This window comes from Mus caroli, unplaced genomic scaffold (assembly GCF_978045245.1).
Source record: "Mus caroli unplaced genomic scaffold, Mus_caroli_1 scaffold_11, whole genome shotgun sequence".
In the NCBI taxonomy this organism is placed as follows: Eukaryota; Metazoa; Chordata; class Mammalia; order Rodentia; family Muridae; genus Mus; species Mus caroli.
Window position 1 is genome coordinate 16,830,698 of NW_028227266.1, and position 7,513 is coordinate 16,838,210.

The following is a 7,513-nucleotide window of genomic DNA, read 5'->3' on the forward strand; positions in this document are numbered from 1 at the left end:
ATCTGTTTGGATGTGTTTTCCTGTTTTTCTTTAAGGACTTCTACCTGTTTGGTTGTGTTTTCCTTTAAGGACTTGTAACTCTTTAGCAGTGTTCTCCTGTATTTCTTTCATCCTTCTTGATGTCCTCTACCATTATAATGAGATCTGCTCTTAAATCTGGTTCTAGGGTTTCAGGTGTGTTGGGGTACCTAATAATGGGTGAGGTGGGAGTGCTGCGTTTTGATGATGGTGAGTGGTCTTGGTTTCTGTTAGTAAGATTCTTACATTTGCCTTTTGCCATCTGGTAATCTCTGGAGTTAGTTGTTATAGTTGTCTCTGGTTTGAGCTTGTTCCTCTCGTGATTCTGTTAGCCTCTATCAGCAGACCTGGGAGACTAGCTCTCTCCTGAGTTTCAGTGGTCAGAGTACTCTCTGCAGGCAAGTTCTCCTCTTCCAGGGAAGGTGCACAGATATCTGGTGTTCGGACCTGCCTCCTGGCAGAAGATGAAGGCCCAAATCAGGGCCTGTCCCAGAAGCTGTTAGGTTCTGTAGTCCACACTCTCACCTGGGCAGACTAGTCTCAGAGGGATCTGGGAACCAAGATGGCTCCCCCAGGTGCTCCAGCAAAGCCCTCCAGGGCAGGGTGCACACCTCTCCTCTGGTAGGGAAGGTGCCTCTATGTCTCGAGCCCGAAACAGGGTCTGCCTCAGAAGCTGTCCTCTAGGGACCTTGGGGGTGTCCACCGACTCCATACCCAAGGTGATCCAGTGCTGGCGCTGACGGGAAGGGATTTGTGACCTTGTTCAGGCTGGGTTTTTTGCTTCCCTAATGATGTCTCAGGTCCTGCATGATTGGAATGGAACAGAAGTTGTGTTCCACTTACAGATGATCCTAAGATCGTGTGGAGAGTCCTCTAGGGACCTTGGGGGTGTCTGCCAACTCTGTGCCCAAGGTGACCCTAAAGGATTGTTCTTGATTGTTTTGGTTGTCTTGAACTCTTCATGTTTCCATATGAAAGTTAAGATTATTTTTAAATGTCTGTACAGAGTTGGAATTTTAATAATGAATAAATTGAATCTGTAGATTGTTTTGCTTAAGATGGCCATTTCACAAATTTAATACTTCTAATCCATGAGAAAGGGTTATCTTTCCACATTTTAGTATCTTTTCAACTTTATTTTTAGTATTTTTAACTTATCATTTTATAATATTAATGCTACTGTGAATGGTATTATTTCCCCAATTTATTCTTCAGGTTGTTAGTTTATAAATCGAAAGTGTAATGGTGTTTATATTTTAATTGTATATTCTATTCCTTTGTTTAATGCGTTCATAACTTCAGGAACTTTCTGGTAGTGTATATATATATATATATATATATGTGTGTGTGTGTGTGTGTGTGTGTGTGTGTGTGTATCTTAGTGATTTAAATATTTTCTATATATCTGTGAACTTCATACATGTGTATAATGATATGTAAGCATATAAACCTCACATTTTCTCCTCATCCCAACCAATCCTCCCCCCCTCTCTCTCCATATATATGTATATATATATATATATATATACTTCTCTTCTTCCTGATTTTAGTGAAAATGCTTTGAATTACTTTCCATTTACATTGATTAGATTGTGCCATTATTCTAAATTGCTTTAAATGTTTCAGGTATTATTTTACTGGGTATCTTTTCCTTGCTCCTTTAAACGTTTAACATTCTCACTGTGTTCTGTGTTTTGGATGATTAGGTGTCGTGGAAAAGTTTCTTACCTATTTGATATTCTGCATGCTTCTTTTCTCCTGATAAGCATTTTTTTCACTAAGTTAGGAAAAAAGATTTTTTGCCTTACTATCTATAATTTTTGAGACTAATTTTTGTGTTTTGATCTGAGTTTATTCTATTTTTCAAAATCTTGATTTTTATAGTATTAAAGAATTTTGGTATATTTCATTTTTTAGATGTTTTGTATTTGATATTTTCTGTGAATATATGATATAAGAACTCTACCTTGTCTTCAAGCCCAGATTCTTTGACTTCCAGCTGATCATCTTATGTTGAGCTTTTCTTTCATAACTTTTATTTAAAATAAACACTTCAAGTAGAAATATATAGTATTGTGCCTATGTAAAATCAGTATAAAAACTCTCCAGCCCGGCGTGGTGGTGCACATCTTTAATCTCAGCACTTGGGAGTCAGAGGCAGGTGAATTTCTGAGTTTGAGGCCAGCCTGGTCAACAAAGTGAGTTCCAGGACAGCCAGGGCTACACAGAGAAACCCTGTTTAAAAAAAAATCAAAAAATAAAATAAAATAAAATAAAATAAACTCTCCAACAAGTAAAACTAAATGTATCTAACTATATTATTTTTGAGCATTTATCAGAGGACTCTAACCTCATATATCATTGAGATATTTGGACATATTAGTAGAACACAAGTTTAGGCAGCACTGTTCATAATATCTAAGCTATGCAACCAACTTAGGTTTCCAAAGAGACCTAAGAAGTGGACAAAACAAATATGTTATATATAAGATGTAAAAGTGCTTTTTACACTACAAAGAACAATGTTTATCAAAATAACAACTGCAAAGATGATGACAACATGAGAAGTGATAGTAAAGTCTAGGGAGACATGTTCAAAATACCTTAGAGTCTTATAGAAAAATGTTATTAGGTAATCCAATATCAAGTACAATGCATATATTAGAAAAATAACAATAAAAAATCTTCAATCTGTATGAAATTTTAGCATTTATTAAAGATAAAAACCAATTTGATTACTCGTTTTGTAGATGTAAGATTTTCAGGGTTTTACTCTTTTTAAGAAAAATCATCACTGCAGAAAAATATGAGTTACATAAATGCATAATACATTCAAGATCATTTCAGAAATTGTTACAAAATCTGCCTTAATATCATGTTAAAACTCTTAGTGACTTAAATATTTTCTATATATCTGTTAACTTCATACATGTGTATAATGATATGTAAGCATACAAACATTACATTTTCTCTTCATCCCAACCAATTTTCTCTATATCCTTTAATACAGGACTTCCACCCAATTTTATGAATCTTTTCAATTAGTCCGTTGTATCCTATTAGTTTTGCCCATATATGCTCAATTTAGGGGCTAACCCTAGAGCATGGAAGTGATATCAGCAGTCACATAATCAAAAGGGAATGAGTTTCCCCTCCCAAGAAAATATATACTGCAAATTGCTGCTCTATGAAACTCAAGACAGCAACACAAGTATTAATTGTTAAAATTGAACATTTTGCATAAAAGTCAAATTAGATTAATTTCATATTTACATGCTGATAAATTATGTTAGGAAACTATAGAAAATCTTTACTTTGTGTAATTAAACAATTATGTTTTCATTTGTGCACATGTTAAAGGCATGGAAATTGTTAACGGTGAAACCTAATATAATGTGAAATATTTATGGCTGCACTCTTTGGTATTTCATTGTATAAAAACATGTGCTATGCCAATTTTTAAAGTTATATGTTCACGAACGGGCCACAGTAAAGCTATAACATGTAACTTGAACAGGCACAGCAAGATACATTTAGATTCACTACATGTATGCAATAATTTTTTATTATCTTATATTCAGAAACTTCTATAGTCTTTACATTTTTTCACTATACCATTCTCAATTGTGAGGCCCACAATTTAAGAAACTATATATTAGGGGATTATATAGGTAGGTAACATATTATTTGACTGAAAATTTTCTGGAGGGCCTTTTTGATATCCTTGTTCCTCAAGCTGTAGATGAAGGGGTTCATCATGGGAACCACCATGGTATACATTACTGAAGTCACCACACTTTCCTTGGAAGAACTAGAAATAGATGAGCTAAGGTACACACCAAGACCTGTCCCATAAAATAAGCAAACAACTGACAGATGAGATCCACAAGTAGAGAACGCTTTACATTTCCCCCCAGATGAAGGAACTCTAACAATGGAGGAAATAATTTTATAGTAAGAGTAAAAGATTCCTGAGGCAGGGAGGAATCCAACAATGATACTGACAAGAAAAATAACTATGCTATTTATAGAGGTGTCAGAACAGGCAAGTTTTAGAAGCTCTGGAACATCACAAAAGAAATGAGGGATTTCTATATTAGTACAAAATTTTAGTTGTGACACCATAAAGCAGTGCACCTGTGAATCAATGAGACTGATACAAAATGACATTACAACCAAATATCTACACAGACGAGGATTCAGAATGACTTGGTAGTGTAGAGGGTGACAAATGGCCACCCATCGGTCATAGGCCATCACTGCCAGTAGAACGCTGTCCATACACCCAAAAAGAAAAAAGAAAGATACCTGGGTTAGGCATTCAGCATAAGTTATGGTTCTGTTATGGGCATGCAAGTTTATCAGCATTTTGGGGATGGTGGTGCTGCTGAAGCCCATGTCAGACAATGAAAGGTTGTAGAGGAAGAAATACATTGGGCTGTGGAGGTAGGAATCACAGCTGATGGCCAAGATGATGAGCACATTTCCAATCACAGTGAGCAGGTATATGAGCAGGAATAGTGCAAATAAGACAGGTTGTAATTCAGGGTCCTCTGAGAGTCCAAGGAGAAGGAATTCCAGGTTACTTGTTAAATTATACAGTTCCATGGGGCTAGAATATCTTTTTAAAAGAAAAAAAAAACCTTGGTGATGAACTAAGCACTACAGAAGCAACTCGCTACATATGTGTTTTTTTTAATTAATTCATTCAATGGTGTTTGTTTTTATTATTTCTTATTACCATTTAGCTTGCAATCCTGCCTCATTAACCCAAGGTCTTGTAATACAGGTAGGCATATGGTACCACACTTAGCTGCAATATTTCTTCTTTTTCTTTTCCTTTCTTTTTTCAATATTCTTTTCTAATTGTCACTCAACATATTAGTCATTTCCCTCTCTTTGTTACTTTGTTAATTTCATTGTTTGTTTGTTTGTTTGTTTGTTTGTTTCTTTCTTTCTTTCTTTCCTTCCTTCATCTTTTATTTGGTATTGGTAAATTAAGATCTCATATCTTTGTACATGTTAGACATGTATATTAATTATGTAGCTCCATCTATGCAATGCCTCACCCCATCATATTCTGTAAATGCTACATGAGAACCAGTGAAGAAGTCAGGCTGAGTTCACACGTTATTCTTTTGTTGTTATTTGTAACAATATAGTAATATTTCTTAGCTATATTTCTAATGAAAGTTTTCAGGATAGGTTTTTTGTTTTTTGTTTTTGTTTGTTTGTTTGGTTTTTTTTGTTGTTGTTGTTTTCATTTTTCCCTATTTAACTCAAATTCAACCCACTCATGTACAGTCTAAGAATATAGGACCACGGTGGAGCCAAAACTTTATCTTGAAACTTAGCTTCACATTTTTATGACATCCTAAGATATTTTCAATTAAATCATTTTTCTAAGGACAATTTATTTCCTCTAAAATCAGCTACCTTAATTTTAAAATTTTAAGTGTTTATTTCTTCTAAAATGTAAAGATATGATTTGATTTAATGTCTCATTGAAACTCAATAATATGTTCAATTAATGTGGAGTAATCATTGCAAGTTTCCAAAATATTTAATTATGATAAAAATTCAAGTAAGAATTAACAGAAAATCTCAAGCATGAGTCATTCAATAGGTATACTGATTAAGTCTACTGTATAATAACAAGACATGAAACCCATGACTACATTCAATACTTTCAGATAAAAATTATGTTCAAACTTAGTTTTAAGTAAAGATTGCTGAAATGAAATTTACATAAAAGATGTTATCTGTCCATTATGTGTTTGTTGAAATTTTGATAGTGTCATTTTTACATTTAACTTAGATGGTACAGTTTACTTTATTGATGAAGATAACTTCAGATATATCTCATTGATAAGATGTTAAAGAAGATGAGAGAACAAATCTTAAAACTTAACTCTCATGGACTTATTTTCTTCTCCTTTCTTCAAATCAGTTTATAAACCCCAGAATGTTAAATATTTGTGTAGTTGAAGTGTACATCTCTTTTAACATTTTTTCATTCTTCTTAGATTTTAAGAGGTTATATAACACTGAAACTTTCATATTGTTTTGTAAACTTCTATATTCTATCATTATTATATGTATCACTATTAACAAAATTTCTCTGTGGTATGGTTATAAAGGAATGTGATTCTACCAAATAGAAACTGATGTAAGGGAATAAGGACCTCAAGGCCAACCTTGGTGGTAAAGTCAATCCTGTTCTCAAAAAAGTAAACAAAAGCAAAGGAATACATGTAAGAAAATATAATTTTATAAGAATAAAAATAAAGTGGATTTGCTAGTGGTGCAATTCAGCCATTGGCAGCTTGCTTAGATTGCATTCAGAATGAGATTAGATGTAAAGTCCTAAAAATAACAAAAATAAAAATAACAATAATGAGACCAAATTAGCAAAAAAAAGGAGCAAATTGAAGTATCAAATAAAATAACAATATTTTGCTGACTGTAACAGCACCTTACATTTTGGCATATGACTGTACTTAATTTCATCTTTAATTTGTTCAAATCACAAGATAGTATCATGATTTTCACATCTACACACAGTTATACATCTGGAATAAGATTAAATGGGAGAACTTAATTTTAGTAATAATAATGATTTGCCTGATGCCACACTGGTAATACATAACATATCAGATGAAAAGTCATTTTATTCAATCACTTCAATTAAAAGTAAAATTCTAGCTATTTAATTAGATTAATTCTAGCTAAATAATTAGATTGTTGGAATAAATAACTATAAATAATTAAAATTTAAGGTCTATCCAGACAACTTTATGATTTTCCTCAAATTCACATGCAATAAGCAGAAATTTGAGATATAGTTAGAAATTTTCCAGTATACTCAATCAATGGTGTTTTTAATATATGTGTGAAAATATTTTGTAGGTCAGAGGTCAACTTTGGGTATTCTTCATTCTATTTCTTTTGACAGAGAGTATCTCATGGATTCTGGACCTTACTTGAATTACATTGGCTTGCTAGTCAAACCCCAAGATCTACCTATCTCAATTCACCTAGTCCTAAGGTTACAGACAGACACCAACATATCCAACTTTTTTGTATCACTCTTGGTAGCTGAATTCAGGAACTTATTTTGCACAACAAACATCTCACCACTAATTCATCTCTTTTAATCCCTCTAACAGTTCACTGGCTCTTGATATTTATTTCCTATTATTATCATCATCTTTATTTTTATTACAAAGTGCTTGATAATTTTAATCAATAGCAGAGAGGTTAGAGAGGCACCAATTTTTGTTCTGGTTGAAAAATTTCTACTGAATTAGAATCTACAAGGGTAGAAAAATAGACTATTTGATTATTCTCATATTAACTAATAAATAAACTTAGTCACCATAACTAATAACATAAACTTCATAGCACTTTGTGATAAAATTTTGGTTATTGATGCATTTCCCCCACTGATTACTCTACAACATATACTTTTATCTTTCTGGAGCCAACAATGTAA

General features: G+C 33.0%; 1 pseudogene; it reads right to left on the reverse strand.

Annotated features, from left to right (window-relative positions):
- Positions 1 to 3,673: 3,673 nt before the first annotated feature.
- LOC110302100 (olfactory receptor 7E178-like) lies at positions 3,674 to 4,629 on the reverse strand (annotated as a pseudogene).
- Between the last annotated feature and the right edge of the window lie 2,884 nt (positions 4,630 to 7,513).